General features: G+C 41.8%; 1 pseudogene; it reads left to right on the forward strand.

Moving 5' to 3' along the window:
• The first annotated feature begins 2777 nt into the window (after window positions 1-2777).
• LOC147958287 (uncharacterized) overlaps window positions 2778-20148 on the forward strand; it is a 45339-nt pseudogene continuing 27968 nt past the window's right edge.

Consider the following 20148-nt stretch of genomic DNA (forward strand, 5'->3'; position numbering starts at 1 on the left):
GGCTTGTTGCTGCTGTCCTTGTGTACAATGATTGATGTTGCTCTAGTTAGTGTTGTAGAGGAAGAAAGAGGGTGTATTTATACTACTTGCTTCTGCTGCTTATATATAGACATGTATGTATGTTAACTTCATTTCTTCCTTGTCTCTCCGATCCCCTCCTAATGAATTTGTTTGTTCGATTTGGATTAGCAGGCTCGTCCCTGGACCAGATGTTCAAGTACAGCCCCATCCACCGCATCGACCTGGAGTCAGGTATGTACTCGTCTTGTTGAACAAATCGGACAGATGCTCCATGGCCTAATGCTTGATGCTAAGCGTCAATACATGGATCTATAGCGGTCCAGATGAAGAGCGTGATTTGATTTGTTTGGGTTTGAATTGATCGTGTGCGTGCGTGTGTGTGTCTACAGGGGAGCATGCTTAAGTTACTACTGTACTGTTCTTTTATGTCCTGCTACAGTTTGGCACTATTAATTAGGCTTGCTGGACATGTCATGGTACAAGCCTTTGTCTTTTTTAGCATCAACAAATGTTTATCTACTGTAAAGTACTATTAATTAGGATACAGCAATAACTATAACAGCAGTAACTGTTTGGAGAAATGACTCCAAACAGAGTTGCATAATTACCAACGATACATTTTTTTTCTAATTTTTGCATGAGAGAAAACTGGTGTAGCTAGCTGGACTATGCAGCCATGATCAGGAAGTAGCATATTTAGATTTACTAATAGAAAAATGTATTAAAAACTTTAAATTTGTCTGTTAGAGATAGCAGTATCGATTGTACCTATTAAACAAGCATCAATTCTTCCTGGAATGTTTGTCTATCAGCTAGTATGATTGTACCTGTTAAACAAGCATAATTAACATCTTTCTCAGGGTGCTAGAGTCACATACTCTTGGGTTCCATGTTAAAACAAACTAATGGCTATATATCTTAGTAATATTAAACAAAGCTATATGGCTGTTGATGATATATCTTAGTAATTTTAGTTTTGCCTTCCTGTGATGATGCAGGTGCCTAGTTTATGCTCGCTACCGAAGGAGCTCCATGTTGAAGAAGATTGAAGACACTTGTAGAGCTACAGGGTTAACACCAGGGCAATGTATCATGTGTAGAGCTTGTATATGTTAGAGCTTATTATGTGTAGAGCATGTAAAGTATATGTTATTTGTACAATAGGAGCTCTGTACTGAATCTGGCTGATAATATTTGGAGTATTGTGTGTGTGTTTTGTTTGTGCCAATTTAAATACACTAGTAGAAAAAGGGTCAAACGTGAAGCACATTAGTGCCGGTTTGAATTTGAGCCGGCACTAATGTGTACATTAGTGCCGGTTCCAACGGCTAGCCGGGCCGCTCTCATTAGTACCGGTTCGTGCCACAAACCAGTACTAAAGTGAGTGGTGCCAGGATGTTGTCAGTCCGGGGCTCCTCCAGCACCTTCAGTACCGGGTCGTATCACGAACTGGTACTAAAGGTCGTCCTACATAGACCCTTCGTCCACCCGAGCTCGCTCTGTTCTTCCCCTTTCCCCTCTCCTCTCTGTTCTTTTCCCTCCTCCTCTCAAGCTCATCACACATTTTGCCCAAGATTTGAAGGCACCCATCCATTCAAATGATCACAAAGGTTAGCAACTTTTTCCTTTCATCTCTCATTGCTAGATTAGCTCGTGCAATGCTTTATATAGTGATTGATTTTTGAGTTTAATAATTTGGTAAGAATTATATATATGTGCTAGTATTTGATTTATATGCAATTTGAGGTCAAAAATAACACTTAGTTTTGCATATGCAGGTGTGTTTTACTTAGTACCTTCTAAATCTCCGTCGTAACCACCGTCGATCGCTCGCAACGTCCCGTCGCCGGCACCACCTTGTGGTGAGCCTCTTGTTCATGAAGTTTTATATAAAAAATTGATGTTTGTGTCATTTGGATATATAGTTACTCGTATAATTATCTTACCCATACGTTGTTTGTTATGCATAGTGCCATGGTTTTGATATCCGTCCCCGTCGGCCCTCGTCCGGGTTATGATTCGGATGTGGTATATTCTCTTTTAAAACTATTCATTGCATTTCGTGTTTATGACAAATTATTCCCATCAAGTTGACATAGATATTTGTATGTAGGAGGTAGTTGAACCGGAAATTCCAACCGACCCTATTGTCGAGAGGTTAAATTTAGTTGAAAGAGAAAACGAGGATTTGAAGGAAAAATTGAAAAGAATTGAGGGGGGGAAGATGGAATTGGAGTTGCATGTTGCTGATGTCGTTGATGATCACAAGATTAAGATGGAGAAAATGCGCTTGAAGATTAGAAAGATTAGAAAATATGCCATTCATAGTGAGGCTTGGTATCATTATGATGTTGGATCAATTGTTACCTTAGTTGCGATCTTGATCGCATTTGTTGTTGCATTTAAATTCTTTAGCTAGAGAGTTATTTGTTTGTTGCATTTAAGTGTTGTATGATCTTTATGTATGAACTTTATGTATTGTATTAATTTGATGTTTTCGGTGCTGTGTATTGAAGATGAGCTGGCAATGGATGTACGATGACCGATGCTCTCCCGAGTTCATTAATGGCGTGCGTACTTTTCTGCTTGCGGCTGAGGCAAACAAGCGAGCGGATGGTTTTATGCATTGTCCATGTGCTGGCTGTAAGAATGGTCGCAATTACTCTACGTCAAGAACCATTCATGTCCACCTGTTTGAGTCCAGTTTCATGCCCCACTATAATGTTTGGACCAAGCATGGAGAAAGAGGGGTTATGATGGAAGACAATGAAGAAGAAGAGGACGACGACAGCTATCCTGGCCATGGGTTCCCTGAATACGATGATACAACAATGAGGGAAGAAGCTGAGCCGGTAATGCGGGAAGAAGCTGAGCCGACAATGCGGGAAGAAGCTGAAGTAGAGGCATCAGATGAGCCCGTTGATGATCTAGGTCGGGCCATTGCTGATGCAAAGAGAAACTGCGCAAGTGATTTGGAGAAGAAGAAGTTGCAGCGCATATTAGAGGATAACAAAAAATTGTTGTACCCAAATTGCGTAGGTGACAAGAAAAAGCTGGGCACCACACTGGAATTGCTGCAATGGAAGGCAGAGAATGGTGTATCTGACAAGGGACTTGGAAAGTTGCTGGTAATGATAAAGGATATGCTTCCAAAGGACAACGAATTACCCGAGAGTACGTACGAAGCAAAGAAGGTTGTCTGCCCTCTAGGGTTAGAGGTGCAGAAGATACATGCATGCCCTAATAATTGCATCCTCTACCGTGGTGAGTACGAGGATTTGAATGCTTTCCCGGTATGCGGTGCATTGCGCTATAAGATCAGCCGCGATGACCCTGGTGATGTCGAGGGCGAGCGCCCCAGGAAGAAGATTCCTGCCAAGGTGATGTGGTATGCTCCTATAATACCACGGTTGAAACGTTTGTTCCAAAACAAAGAGCATGCCAAGGCAATGTGATGGCACAGAGAAAACCGTAAGAAAGACGAAAAGTTGAGAGTACCTGCTGACGGGTCGCAGTGGAGAAAAATCGAAAGAAAGTACGGGAAGGAGTTTGCAGATGACGCAAGGAACGTATGGTTTGGTCTAAGCGCAGATGGCATTAATCCTTTTGGGGAGCAGAGCAGCAACCATAGCACCTGGCCTGTGACTCTATGTTTGTATAACCTTCCTCCTTCGTTGTGCATGAAGCGGAAGTTCATTATGATGCCAGTGCTCATCCAAGGCCCTAAGCAACCCGGCAACGACATTGATGTGTACCTAAGGCCATTAGTTGAAGAACTCTTACAACTGTGGAATGGAACAGGTGTACGTGTGTGGGATGAGCACATGGGGGAAGAATTTGACCTAAAGGCATTGCTGTTCGTGACCATCAATGATTGGCCTGCTCTCAGTGACCTTTCAGGACAGACAAACAAGGGATACCACGCATGCACGCACTGTTTGGACGATACCGACAGTATATATTTGGCTAATTGTAAGAAGAATGGGTACCTGGGACATCGTCGATTTCTTCCGAGCAGGCATCCCGTAAGAAAGAAAGGCAAGCATTTCAAAGGTGAGGCGGATCACCGGACGAAGCCTTGCCACCGTACTGGTGCTGATGTACATGATATGGTCAAGGATTTGAAGCTGGTCTTTGGAAAGGGTCCTGGTGGACAACCTATTCCGAATGACGCTGACGAACGCGCACCCATGTGGAAGAAGAAATCTATATTTTGGGACATGCCCTATTGGAAAGACCTACAGGTCCGCTCCGCAATCGACGTGATGCACGTGACGAAGAATCTTTGTGTGACCCTGCTTGGCTTCTTGGGCGTGTATGGGAAGACAAAAGATACACCTGAGGCACAGGAGGACCAGCAACGTATGCACGGAAAAGACGGCATACATCAGGGTCATGCAAGCTATGCTCTTACCAAAGAAGAGAAGGAAATCTTCTTTGAATGCCTGCTTAGTATTAAGGTACCGTCTGGCTTCTCGTCGAATATAAAGGGAATAATAAACATGGCAGAGAAAAAGTTCCAGAACCTAAAGTCTCATGACTGCCACGTGATTATGACGCAACTGCTTCTGGTTGCATTGAGTGGGCTTCTACCGGAAAATGTTCGATTAGCCATTGTGAAGCTATGTGCATTTCTCAATGCAATCTCTCAGAAGGTAATCGATCCAGAAATCATACCAAGGTTAGAGAATGATTTGGTGCAATGTCTTGTCAGTTTCGAGTTGGTGTTCCCACCATCCTTCTTCAACATCATGACGCACGTCCTAGTTCACCTATGCGAAGAGATTAACATTTTGGGTCTTGTATTTCTACACAATATGTTCCCCTTTGAGAGGTTCATGGGAGTCTTAAAGAAATATGTTCATAACCGTGCTAGGCCAGAAGGAAGCATCTCCAAGGGCCATGAAAATGAGGAGGTCATTTAGTTTTGTATTGACTTTATTCCTGACCTTAAGCCAATTGGTGTTCCTGAATCGCGGCATAAGGGCAGACTAGATGGAAAAGGCACGCTAGGAGGGGAACAAATAATATGTATGGACGGACATTCTCTCACTGAAGCACACTACACAGTTCTACAGAATTCCGCCTTGGTGGCTCCGTATATGGATGAACACAAGAATTTGCTACGATCCAAACACCCGGTGCGGTCTGATGACTGGATTACACGTGAACAAACCAGGAGTTTTGCTAGCTGGTTGCAGACACGTACCATGCATGACACCTCTATTGAAGATGACATGTACTTGCTGTCCCAGTTACCATCTTCGAATATAATGACTTTCAAAGGGTACGAGATAAATGGTAATACATTTTACACGATCGCCCAAGATAAGAAGAGCACCAACCAAAACAGTGGTGTCCTCTTTGATGCAGAAACCAAGACGGGAAAGGAAACATATTATGGTTATATACAGGACATATGGGAACTTGACTATCGACGTGGTTTGAAGGTCCCTTTGTTTCGGTGCAAATGGGTCAATATGACACGAGGCGGGGTAACGGAAGACCCGTAGTACGGAATGACAATAGTGGATCTCAACAATCTTGCGTATGCAGACGAACCATTCGTCCTACCCAATGATGTGGCACAGGTTTTCTATGTGAGGGACATGTCTAGCAAGCCAAGAAAAAGAAAAGATAAGGAAGCGAATGCATCGTACGATGAGCCAAAGCGGCACATAGTTCTTTCTGGGAAGAGAAACATCGTGGGAGTGGATGACAAGACAGACATGTCAGAAGATTATGAAAAGTTTGATGAAATTGCTCCATTCACAGTGAATATTGACCCGAGCATCCTGTTAAATGATGAAGATTTTCCATGGTTACGACGCAAAGGGACACACGCGAAGAAAAAGTTTCACACCCAAAGATCTGGGATGTGATCGGCTTCACTATCATCACTTTCTTCTGTGTTTCATACCCAGGAGGGAATCTCTGTAATAGTTAGGGTAGTTATGTGTTTTGACATTTGAAATGCGAAGAAATTTTATGTGCAAACAAATTCTTTCATGCCTTTACTGATTTTTAAAGTTAAGTTATTCACAAACTAGTGATTCACACTAATTTCAAATAATTCAAAATTTAAACTATTCAAATTTGAAAACTACGGGAACTAACAGAAAGTTTGTAATTTTTTGTACCTAAAGCAAAAATATTCACAAAGAAACTCTAAATACACAAAAAAACAACTCAAAAATAAATAAAGCAAAAAAATAAAAAAAATCCCGCCTACTGGGCCAAAGCGGCCTGCATACGACTAGAAACCCAACCTGTTGTTGGGCCAGGATGCAGGCCCGCAAAGGCCCAGTAGGCCCACAGGGCAGCACAAAACATGTAGGCCCGGTAGGCCTGCTTTGGAGAGGAGCTCGAGAGAGCTACCGCACGGGGGGTTATAAACCAGTGCGGACGCCCCTCGGCTAGCGAGGTGCAACTAAACTTGCCGCACCGCACCTACGCCAGTGCACCCCCTTTAGTACCGGGTGGTGGCACCAACTGGTACTAAAGGGGGGCCTTTAGTACCGGTTGGAGCCACCACCCGGTACTAAAGGGGGTGCGGTTCCTGCCGCTTGGCCTGGCCAAAACAAGCCTTTAGTACCGGTTGGTGCATCCAACCGGTACTAAAGGTCCATCCTATATAACTAAACACTTCAAATATTTCAGTTTCTCATCTGCTTCTTCTCCTCTGCCCCGTCGCCCGCCACCCCTGTCTCCATATCCCTCGTCGCCGCCCCCGTCGTCGCCTCCCCGTCGTCCCCGTCTCCGTCGTCCCCGTCATCACCGCCGCGCCGTCCCGGCCCGTCCCGCGTCGTCCCCGTCCCCGTCATCGCCGCCCCGGCCCGTCCCCGTCGTCTCCTCCCCGTCCCTGTCCCCGTCGTCGCCGAGCCCGTCGCCGTCCCCGTCGCCGCCCCCCGTCTCCTCTCGCCTCGCCGGTGAGCACTCACACACACACATACATTTTTTTAGTTTTTTAGTTATAGAATTAGTTATAAAAATGTTAGGAATTTTTCTTTTTTTAGTTATAGAAATAGTTTGTTATATAGCATTGTTAGAAATGTTATAGAAATGTTAGAATTGTTAGAAATTTTTCTGTTTTTTAGTTATAGAAATAGTTATAAAAAAGTTAGAAATTTTTCTTTTTTTAGTTATAGAAATATAAGAAATGTTATACAAATGTTAGTTATATATATAGAAATGTTATAAAAAAATTTCTGTTTTTTAGTTATAGAAATGTTAGTTATATAGCATTGTTAGAAATGTTAGTTATATAGCATTGTTAGAAATGTTATAGGAATGTTAGTTATATAGAAATGTTAGAAATTTTAGTTATCAAAATCCAAACATTAAAAAAATGTTACTTTTTGCGGGCATATAGCTAGTATTTGTTCTCGACGATGCCCGGCCCGCATCCTCGTCGTCGACCCGTCCGCGACGACGTCCGGCTGACCCATGTCTGGGACTGGGCTCCGCTGGGCTGGCACTGGGAGGTGCTGCCTGGAGGGGGGCGCCACTTGATGAGGAACCCGGCCCCGGTCGTCGACCCTGATCTCGTTTGGTGGCGTTCGCGTGGGCCAGTTTCGGCACGGAGGGAGCCGGCCCCGCCGGAGGTGGTACGTCGTCGTGTCAGGGAGGAGGACGAGCACGTCCATCGCTGCATGGTTGCGTTAGAGGGCGGCAAGTTCTCCAATACCTGGCAGTTTCTTCAGGGATCTCACTTCAGCTATGATCCTGTGAGGGTTCCTTCTCTTTGGGTGTCCACCGCCCGCGCCGCATGATCCGACGATGTATTCAATATATATTATACGAGACGATGTATTCGAGATTATATATTATTCGAGACGATGTATTCGAGATTATATCTATTATTTGAGACGATGTATTCGAGATTATATCTATTATTCAAGACGGCGTATTCGAGATTATATTCGATGATGCTTATTATGTACTATGATTGATTCAGTTTTTCCTTATTAATTGATTGCATCCATGCATTGTAATTTGAATATATTTCTTTTGGATTAGTTAAACAAAACCTATGGCGGACAATACCGGCACAGAGGGAGAAGAGGCCCTGTTCAATATCATACGCAATCCTCGCGGGCCAGATGATGTTCAGAATGAAGAAGATTATGACGGCTCCGAATATCTAAACAACACCGGGGTGGGTGATATGATATTCGATCGCGACGACCGAATTGATGAAGTCATGAACTATGAACATGACAAAGAAAATGTTGATCTTGAAACAACAAAGACCGGCGAGGTATATATATTTATATAAGGAGGCATCTGGTGATCATCACATGTTTTAAATGACTTGAAGATATATTAACGAATCAATGTTTCTTCTTTCAGCCATCCGGATCGAGCAAATCTTCAGGCAACAGGACGAAATGAGGCCGAACAAAAAGTAGAAGGAGGGCGTAAAGTACAATATCGAGGCAATCAGACCTAATGGCGAACCATTAGCGCCTAAGAAGATTGCGGACAAGTTCATTCGTCAGTGCGGAGTTCTTGTGAAGGACCAACTCCCGATCTCCCTTCAAGAATGGAGAGAGCCAGCAAAGCCACGTCCAGGAGTTACTTTTATCGACGACAGACAAAAACATTTGCTTTGGGAAACACTCATGGAACATTTCACCCTACCAGATCATTTCACAGATGTAGATGTGGAGAAAGTCAAGGACGCTGCTCTTAGGAAGATGGCGGTTGCATTCAAGAACCACAAGATTCGTGAATGGGCCAAGTACGTCAAGGGAGGAAAGAAGACTCCAGTATTCGAGGGAACACTAGAGAAGCAAAGTGCTCATTGGGACGATTTCGTGAAATTCAAGGATTCGGAATTATCTAAGGAACGGTCCAGAATAAACAAGGCCAATGCCGCAAAAATGGATAAGTTCCATAAGCTGGGGCCAGGTGGCTATGCGGTGGGAATGCCTAAGTGGGATAAGTCTGAGAAAGAGATGTTGGATGCATGTTTCACTCCAGAAACATTGAGCTGGCCCCCCAGGTGTAGGACTTGGTTCTATGCGCATGGAGGGGAGTTGGACCCGAAGACAGGCAAAGTTTCGAAGAAGGCATGTCTCGACGGACCTGAAGATAAGCTACTTGTTGCGATAGAAGAGGCTCGATCGGGGTTGTTCGAGCCCAACAGAGAGAACGACGAGCTTACACGTGCCCTGGGAAATCCTGAACACCTGGGAAGAACACGAGGCATGGGCGCTATTCCGTGGTATGAGGGGTTTTCAGACTAGAACGTCGACTACAGAACCCGTGCGAGAAAGAAGATTGCGGAGGAGAAGAAGAGGAAGATGGAGGAGGAGTAGAGGAAGCAAGACTATGAACGCCTTCAAGGCCTAGAATCAGCGCACGCGGACTTGGCAATCAAATTCCAGCGGCAGCAGGAGCAAATCGACTCACTTAGCCAGCAAAGGGGGTCTTAGCAGCTAGCGGATGATCCACCAACGGATAGCACCGTCCCATCCATGCCGAGAAGCAGCGTGGGTTCCGCCCTCGGCGACGCATTGCTGGATAGCTACCCAGTGGATGACATCATGGAGAACACTAACTGCGAGCTACACTTCAAAATGAAGAATATATCCATAAAGGTGGCAGACGCCCTTGCTTTTACAAATCCCCCCGAGGCAACCTTCCATTGCAACCCGATTCCAGCGGGCTATGCTCGTGTCTTGGTTGATGAGGTGGTGGACCAATATTCGGGGCTAGAGCTTGACATTCCTGGAGGTGACGATGAGCACACACTAGGAGAGGCCAACCATCGTATCATCCTATGGAGAAAGGATTGCATCATCTTTCGAAGGCCACCGACATCACGTCATCCGACTCCTCGTCGCAGTCCGCCACCGAGTCAGTAGACTCCCGCTCCTCCAAGTCCACCAACGCGTCAGGCCACTCCTCCTCCAAGTCCGGCACAGCTTCAGGACACTCCTCCTCCAAGTCTGGCAAAGCATCAGGCCACTCCTCCTCCAAGTACGGCACAGCTTCAGGCCACTCCTCCTCCTCCAACTCAGCCACGTCAGCCGTCTTCGCCGCCTCAGCAATCATGGAAGAGAGCCGCCTCAGCTATGGTGCGTAGCGGTACAAGTCGAGGTAGTACTGCAGGTACAGGCGGAGGCAAGCGATTTCAATATGGTCCAAGCCTCGCGCCTCTTCAGCAGAGGCCTTATGACAAGTCCGAGGAGGAAAATGTAGCCATATCGAAGGGCGAGGTGGAAGCCCATTTTGCAGCGAAACCGCCACCGCCGCCAAGGGAGAAAGTGCATGTGGAAAAGATTGACCACTTCATTCGTATGGTTAGACCACCAGCTCCGAAGCCTGTTGACACAGACTATGAGCGCCACCTCAGGAAGTTAAATCGAGCACGTCTACAGAAAGAGGCGAGCTCAAGCTCGAGCAAATCAGCTGGCAAAATGAGCGGTAAAACCGTTCCCCAGCTGGGAGAACAGGCGGTGCAATCAATCCCCCCGCTTGTTGTGCCAACAACACATGAGAGTAGGCGCGCCCAATATTATTGTGGGCAAACCGTTAACATTCCCAGGGTGGGCGATGTGGTAATAACCGAGGAGCATATTGCGCAGGCTAAATCGATCGGGATCACTATTGGACAACTCCCCGATATCGAGCCCACGTCTCCGACTAGAGAGGAGGAAATAAAATGGAAATATGCCCGGGGCCATCCTTTTGTCGAGCCAGAGGAGGTCAATAAGCTCCCAACGAGAATGTATGAATTGCATCAATGGTACATGGACATTACCAAGATTTCCAATCGAGAGTCCCTCATGGTGAATGTCAAGAAGGATGATTACTACCATGAGAAAGCTGTGACCGTTGAGTATTCAGAACTATTTCAGCTATACAATAAAGATGCACTCGACAAATCTATCGTCAGTTGCTATTGTCTGTAAGTGATTTCTTTCTGTAATTTAAGTCTCAAGCTAGATGTAGTGATCATTTTGATCAATCATTACCTGTAATTATCCTCACTATATTCTTTTCTATGGTATTATGCAGGATGAAGATTTATGAAATGAAAAAAGGTGGACGCTATGGCATTGGGTTCGTTGACCCAAATACCATTAATGAATACACATGGAAAATAGATCCATATCACAAAAAAGTGTAGAGGAAAGCATGCTACAGTTCTTCAAGGAACTCAAATACAATGAAGATATACTACTTCCTTACAACTTCCAGTGAGTCACACTGTCTTGTACTACAAATTCTGTTTTTCCCTACTAGCTAGCTACATGTTTTTGCTTACATATCCCCGCTTAATTAAGACATGCAAACGTGTGTGCATGCAGATTTCACTGGATCTTGTTAATCATTAAAGTTGATGAAGGAACAGTTGAAGTACTAGACTCGCTACTTAAGAAAGCAAGTGACTACACCATCGTGAAGGGGATAGTCAACAGGTAATTTCAATCATTATTAACTATATCTCGGCCTATTTAATTAATTCATCATTTCCTGATAACAACTATTTAATAACCCATTAATTCATTTTCTTTGTCGGCGGGGCAGGGCTTGGGCAAAGTTCATCAGGGCCACTCCAGGCGCATGGAAACAAAAGCTGAAATGGTATCGACCCAAGGTAAGTAATTAAGTAGTACTAGCTAGCTGCCATCTCTTTAATTATCATGCTTGATTAATTATTATCTGATCAAATTCCATTCTCGTAAAGGCCCTGAAGCAGGCGCCGGGGAATGATCTATGTGCATACTACGTTTGCGAGAACATTCGCATGATGGCGTCCGAAAGGAGCAAATCTCAAAGACGGGAGTGGGTATGATATCGATTGTCAGAACACTATTCACAATTTTTACACCATTATCGATATCTAGTCACACAACTAATACACATGCATATTGATCTCCTTCTTAACAGTTCAGAGAGGTGCGGGACAAGCTCCTAGCACAGGACCGCATAGAAGCAATTCAAGAGGAAATAGCGGGATTTTTGCTCGACCAGGTCATAGATCCCAAAGGAGAATACTATTACCCGCTACCACCCCCATGAACCACTTCCAATTGTTATCGTGCTCCGAAGGCACCAATTAGCTAGGCTAATGCCACTGGCTCCGAAGGCACCAATTAGGAGAAATTGTATATATATATATACATGTGTGTATATATGTGTGAATTAATTAATGTAAGACATTCGATGATATATATATATATTATGATCGGTTCTACTAGAAATTCTATTTTATATATATGCATAACGTGTACAATATGTAGTATCGTAAAATACTAGCAAACAAAAAAGAATTAAATGGAAAAGACAAAATTAAATGAAAAAGAAATCATAAACCCAAAACCCCCTCAACATTTTAGAACCGGTACCGAAGCTGGCTCGTGCCACGTGGTTGCCCTTTAGCACCGGTTCGTGCTGAACCGGTACTATGGGGGCGGCCTTTAGTGCCTACATTTTAGCGTCGGTTACCAAACCGGCACTAACGGGCCTTATGAACCGGTGCTATTGCCCGGTTCTGCACTAGTGATACTGGTTATTTATTTACTGTTAAATTGAAATATGAAGAATATGAACTTGCTAGTTGGGACCCACGTACCTGAACTTGACATCTGGGACCCATTTGACTAGTGGACCTTTTTTATATTACAAAAAAACTAAAACTTTCTAGCGGAAAAGGCCACGGCCCAAAAATAAGAAGGCTTAATTGTTGGGCTTGGCCCATCTACCTAGCCAAAATTAATGAGAAAAAACACTAATAGGCTTAATTAATGGGCTAGGCCCATGTAGAATACCGAATTGGACCGGGCTGAATCTTGTGCCACATCAGCTTGCCACGCTGGATGCCTACGTGGCCTGGGGAGGTTGCTAGTGACGAAAATAAAACAATAGGCATATTTTGGTCGTAAACGTCTACGACCTTCTCACAGAGAAGATCGTTAATTTTAGTTTACGACCGCCAGCTTTTGACATTCTGTTTTTTGTCACAAAAAGGTCGCAAATGAAAAACAATGACCTTTCAGTGACCAATAGTCAAGGTCACAAGTTGACGTATTTCTTGTAGTGGAGATGAACTAGGGTTTGAGATGAGATGGTGCTGGTGAAGATGTTCATGGAGATTGACCCCCTCCCGATGAGAGGATCATTGGTGATGACGATGGCGATGATTTCCCCCTCCTGAATGGAAGTTTCCTCGGCAGAACAGCTTCGCCGGAGCCCTAGATTGGTTCCGCAAGGTTCCGCCTCATGGCGGCGGAGTTTCGTCCCGAAAGCTTCCTTATGATTTTTCCATGACGAAAGACTCCATGTAGCCCAAGATGGGCATCAGAGGGCCACCAGGGGGGCCACGAGGCAGGGGGCGCGCCCCCCACCCTCGTGGTGGGTGGCCCCCCTCTAGTACTTCTTTCGCCCAATATTTTTTATATATTCTGAAACGTTCTCCCATGAAGTTTCAAGACTTTTGGATTTGTGCAGAATAGGTCTCTAATATTTGCTCCTTTTCCAGCCCAGAATTCCAGCTGCCGGCATTCCCCCTCTTCATGTAAACCTTGTATAATAAAAGAGAATAGGCATAAGTATTGTGACATAATGTGTAATAACAACCCATAATGCAATAAATATCAATATAAAAGCATGATGCAAAATGGACGTATCAACTCCCCCAAGCTTAGACCTCGCTTGTCGTCAAGCGAAAACCAAAATCGAAAAATATGTCCACATGTTTAGAGATAGAGGTGTCGATAAAATAAAATACGGACATGAGGGCATCATGATCATTCTTAGAACAGCAACATATATATATATATATATTGTCATATGATCTCTTATGCTAAAGTAACAATTCATTCACATACTCAAGTATGAATCAGAAACTTCATTGAAAACTAACAAACTATAATCTCAGTCATTGAAGCAATTGCAATTTATCATAACATAGGAAAGAGTCAATATAAGAGCTTCTCAGCAAGTCCACATACTCAACCATCTTTTAGTCTTTCACAATTGCTAACACTCACACGATATTTATGGTTATGAAGTTTTAGTCTGACACAGAGAAAGATAGGGGCTTATAGTTTTGCCTCCCCACCTTTTACCTCAAGGGTAATGTCAACAATAATAGTTCATGAAAACTCACATCCAATTAGCTATATATATCTGGTCTTTCCAACAAATTGTGCTTGCCAAAGGATAAAATATAAAAAGGAAAGGTGAAGATCACCATGACTCTTATATAAAGTAATATACAAGAATAAAAGATAGGCCCTTCGCAGAGGGAAGCAGAGGTTTTCATGTGCTTTTATGGTTGGATGCACAAAATCTTAATGCGAAAGAATGTCACTTTATATTGCCACTTGTGATATGGACCTTTATTATGCAGTCCGTCGCTTTTATTTCTTCCACATCACAAGATCGTATAAAGCTTATTTTCTCCACACTAATAAGTCATACATATTTAGAGAGAAATTTTTATTGCTTGCAACGATGACAACTTACTTGAAGGATCTTACTCAATCCATAGGTAGATATGGTGGACTCTCGTGGCAAAACTGGGTTTAAGGATATTTGGAAGCATAAGTAGTATCTCTACTTGGTGCTAAGAATTTGGCTAGCATGAGAGGGAAAGGCAAGCTCAACATGTTGGATGATCCATGACAATATAATTTATCTCAGATGTAAGAAAACATAACCCATTACATTATCTTCCTTGTCCAACCTAAACTCTTTAGCATGTCATATTTTAATGAGTGCTCACAATCATAAAAGATGTCCAAGATAGTATATTTATATGTCAGAACCTCTCTTTCTTTATTACTTCCTATTAATTGCAACGATGACCAAAACTATGTTTGTCAACTCTCAACAACTTTTATTCATCATACTCTCTATATGTGAAGTCATTACTCTCCATAAGATCCATATGATCTCTTTATTTATTTTTATTCTCCCCTTTTTTATTTTATTTTATTCCCTCAAGATCATAATAAGATAATCAAGCCCTTGACTCAACACTAATCTTTATTATATATAGCTCACAGACTCGATTACATAGAAGGATCACAAAGAAAAACTCAAAACTAGATCATACTAAAACTTTATTATACTAGGTCAAGATATTACCAAAAGGATCGAACTAAGAAAAATGGTAAAGATAAAAGTGAGATGGTGATACGATACCGGGGCACTCCCCCAAGCTTGGCAGTTGCCAAGGGGAGTGCCCATACCCATGTGTTTATGTCTCCTTCTTTGTTGGTGAAGAGGGCGTTGGTGATAATGGATAATCGCACATCGAGCGTAGGAGATCCTCCAATTTGCGAATAATGCCCTTGAGTGTGATGATATGCTCCTTCAACAAAATATTTTCACTTCTGAGATACTTGTTTTGGATGCGAGCTAACTCAATCATCTTGAAAGCTTCAATCTCCATTTGGGTAAAGAGAATGTGATGAGGTTGAAGGATGTCTTCTTCTACTACTGTTAGAACTTGATCCCCCACGGCCTTCTTGATCCCGTCATCCGTGTTGATCTCTCCGGGCTCTTCTCTCTTCAGCTCTATCTTCATTAGCCAAGCATCGTTGCCCTCATTGTTGGAAGAGGAAGGAGAAGACATGGTGCCTGGCCTTGACAACCCTAAGATATAATGTTTGATTCTTTGACCGTTCACCACCCTCGGATTTGTGCCTTCGAAGTTGTTGATTTTTATGGCACCGGAACGATAGACCTCCTCGATGATGTAAGGACCTTCCCATTTAGAGAGGAGTTTGCCTGCAAAAAATCTTAAACGAGAGTTGAATAGCAATACATAATCACCTACATTAAACTCACGCTTTCATATCCTTTTATCATGCCATCTTTTAACTTTTTCTTTAAATAGTTTGGCATTCTCATAAGTCTGGGCTCTCCATTCATCAAGTGAGCTAATGTCAAAAAGGCTCTTCTCGTCGGCAAGTTTGAAATCATAATTGAGCTCTTTAATGGCCCAATATGCCTTATGTTCTAGTTCAAGAGGTAAGTGACATGCCTTTCCATAAACCATTTTATACGGAGACATACCCATAGGATTTTTATATGCAGTTCTATAAGCCCATAATGCATCATCAAGTTTCTTGGACCAATTCTTTCTAGATCTATTAACAGTCTTCTACAAAATTAATTTAAGATCTCTATTACTCAATTCTACTTGACCACTAGACTGTGGATGATATGGAGATGCAATTCTATGATTAACATCATACTTAGCAAGCATTTTACGAAAAGCACCATGAATAAAATATGAACCACCATCAGTCATTAAATATATAGGGACTCCAAACCTCGGAAAAATAACTTCTTTAAGCATCTTAATAGAGGTGTTATGATCAGCACTACTAGTTGGAATAGCTTCTACCCACTGAGTAACGTAATCAACAGCAACTAAAATATGTGTATACCCATTAGAGGAAGGAAACGATCCCATATAATCAAAGCCCCAAACATCAAATGGTTCAATAACATGTGAATAATTCATAGGCATTTCTTGACGTCTACTAATATTACCAATTATTTGATATTCATCATAGAACAAGACAAACTTACGGGCATCCTTGAAGAGAGTAGGCCAATAAAAACCGGATTGCAATACCTTATGTGTAGTTCTGTCTCCAGCATGGTGTCTTCCATAAGCCTCGGAGTGACACTTGCATCGGATCTATTCCTGTTCATGCTCAGGTACACAACGTCTAATAACACCATATACTCCTTCTTTATAAAGGTGTGGGTCGTCCCAAAAGTAATGCCTTAAATCATAGAAGAACTTTTTCTTTTGCTGGTATGTGAAACTAGGTGGTATAAACTTAGCAACAATATAATTAGCATAATCAGCATACCATGGAGCAGTACGAGAAGCATTTATGACAGCTAATTGTTCATCGGGAAAGCTATCATCAATAGGTAGTGGGTCATCAAGAACATTCTCTAACCTAGACAACTTGTCTACAAGGGGGTTCTCAACTCCCTTTCTATCAATAATATGCAAATCAAATTCTTGTAGCAAGAGAACCCATCTAATAAGTCTAGGTTTAGCATCTTTATTTTCCATAAGATATTTAATAGCAGCATGATTAGTGTGAACAGTTACTTTAGAATCAACAATATAAGGTCTGAACTTATCACAAGCAAACACAACTGCTAAAAATTCTTTTTCAGTAGTAGCATAATTTCTTTGAGCACTGTCTAGAGTTTTACTAGCATATTGAATAACATTTAATTTCTTATCAACTATTTGTCCTAGAACAGCCCCTACAGCATAATCACTAGCATCACACATGATTTCAAATGGTAAATTCCAATCAGGAGGCTGAACAATAGGTGCAGAAATCAAAGCTTTCTTAAGTATTTCAAATGCTTCTACACAGTCATGATCAAAAACAAAAGGAACATATTTTTGTAAGAGATTAGTCAGATGCCAAGAAATTTTAGAGAAGTCCTTAATGAACCTCCTATAAAAACTGGCATGACCAAGGAAACTTCTTATACCTTTAATGTCCTTAGGACACAGCATCTTTTCAATAGCATCAACCTTAGCTTTATCCACTTCAATACCTCTTTTAGAAATTTTAACCATAAAGTGGCACCTCTCCCAATTCAAGACAAGATTAGTTTCTTCACATCTCTGCAAAACTCGATCAAGGTTGCATAAGCAATCATCAAAAGAAGTTCTGTAAACGGAGAAATCATCCATGAATACCTCAATAATCTTTTCACAAAAGTCAGAGAATATAGCAGTCATACATCTTTGAAAAGTAGTGGGTGCATTACATAAACCAAAAGGCATACGTCTATAAGCAAAGGTACCAAAAGGGCAAGTAAAAGTTGTCTTTTCTTGATCCTCTTTTGACACAGGTATTTGAGAGAAACCAGAATAACCATCTAGAAAGCAAAATTTTGTATGTTTGGATAATATTTCTAGCATTTGATCAATAAAAGGTATGGGTAATGATCCTTTTTAGTAGCTTTATTTAATTTTTGGAAATCAATTACCATTCTATAACCTATAACAATTCTTTGTGGGATCAATTCATCTTTATCATTAGGAACAACAGTAATACCTCCCTTCTTAGGGACACAATGGACGGGACTTACCTACTGACTATCAGCAACGGGATAAATTATACCTGCCTCCAGAAGCTTTAGTATTTCTTTTCTTACCACTTCTCTCATCTTAGGATTTAACCATCGTTGGTGATCAACAACCGGTTTTGCGTCTTTCTCTAATTTTATTTTGTGCTGGCAGAGAGTGGGACTAATGCTCTTAAGATCATCAAGAGTATATCCAATAGCAGCATGGTGCTTCTTCAGAGTTTTCAATAATTTCTTTTCTTCATGCTCTAAAAGGTTAGCACTAATAATAACAGGATACATTTCTTTCTCATCAAGATAAGCATATTTAAGAGTATCAGGTAAAGGCTTAAGCTCAAACACGATATCACCCTTAGGTGGAGGAGGATCCCCTAAGATTTCAACAGGCAAGTTGTGCTTCAAAATAGGTCCCTGTTTAAAGAATACTTCATCTATTTCCCTTCTTTCATTCATAAACATATCATTTTCATGGTCTAGCAAATATTGTTCTAAAGGATCACTAGGAGGCACGGCAATAGAAGCAAGACCAATAATTTCATCTTTACTAGGAAATTCTTTATGAATGAAAGAAGGGAAATAGATGAAGTATTCCTTAAACAAGGACCTATTTTGAAGCACAACTTGCCTGTTGAAATCTTAGGGGATCCTCCTCCACCTAAGGGTGATATCGTGTTTGAGCTTAAGCCTTTACCTGATACTCTTAAATATGCTTATCTTGATGAGAAAGAAATTTATCCTGTCTATGGGGTTGTCTATGAAATTTAGCAAAATTAAATTCATGAGACATATCCCCTAAACCAACAGAAACAATAGCTTTATTGCAGTCTATATTAGCATTAACAATATTCAAGAAGGGTCTACCAAATATAATGGGACAAAAGTTATCTTGTGGGGAACCAAGAACAAGAAATCAGCAGGGTATTTAACTTTCCCACACAAGACTTCAACATCTCTAACAATCCCAACTGGTGAAATTGTATCTCTATTGGCAAGCTTAATTGTAACATCAATCTCTTCTATCTCAGAAAGTGCAATATCATGCATAATTTCTTTGTATAAGGAATGAGGTATTGCACTTGCACTAGCACCCATATCACATAAGCCATGATAGCAATGACCTCCTACTTTAACAGAAATAATAGGCATGCCTAAAACAGGTCTAAGTTTATTTTTAGTATCAGGTCTAGCAATTCTAGCAGCTTCATCACAGAAGTAAATAACATGCCCATCAATATTATCGGCCAAGAGATCTTTAACCATAGCAACACTAGGTTCAACTTTAATTTTCTCAGGGGGTTTGGGTGTCTTAATATTACTTTTGTTGACCACAGTTGAAGCTTTAGCACGATCCTTTATTCTAACAGGGAAAGGTGGCTTCTCAATATAAGGAGTGGGAACAACAGGATCATTATAAGTGATAGTCTTTTCTTCAACTTTAATAGGTGCAACTACTTTTACTTCAATGGGAGGATTATATTTAAACCACTTCTCCTTAGGGAGATCAACATGAGTAGCAAAGGATTCACAAAAAGAAGCTACTATCTCAGAGTCAAGTCTGTATTTAGTGCTAAATTCACAGAAAACATCGGTATCCATAAAATATTTAACACAATCAAACTTAGGTGTTATACCTGACTCCTTACCTTCGTCAAGGTCCCAATCTTCAGAGTTGCGTTTAATTCTCTCCAATAAATCCCATTTGATTAAATAGACTTCATCATAAAAGATCCAGTACAAGAAGTATCGAGCATGGAGCGATTACTGAAAGAAAGCCGAGCATAAAATTTTTGAATAACCATTTCTTTTGAGAGCTCATGATTGAGGCATGAATATAACATTGACTTAAGCCTCCCCCAAGCTTGAGCAATGCTTTATCCTTCGCGAGGCCAAAAATTGTATATATAATTACGATCACGATGAACAAGATGCATAGGATAAAACTTCTGATGAAATTCCAATTTCAATCGGTTGTAGTTCCATGATCCCATATCATCACATAGCCTAAACCATGTCAATGCCTCT

Source organism: Triticum urartu, chromosome 7A (genome assembly GCF_056163025.1).
Source record: "Triticum urartu cultivar PI428250 chromosome 7A, HENAU_Tu73, whole genome shotgun sequence".
Classification (NCBI taxonomy): domain Eukaryota; kingdom Viridiplantae; phylum Streptophyta; class Magnoliopsida; order Poales; family Poaceae; genus Triticum; species Triticum urartu.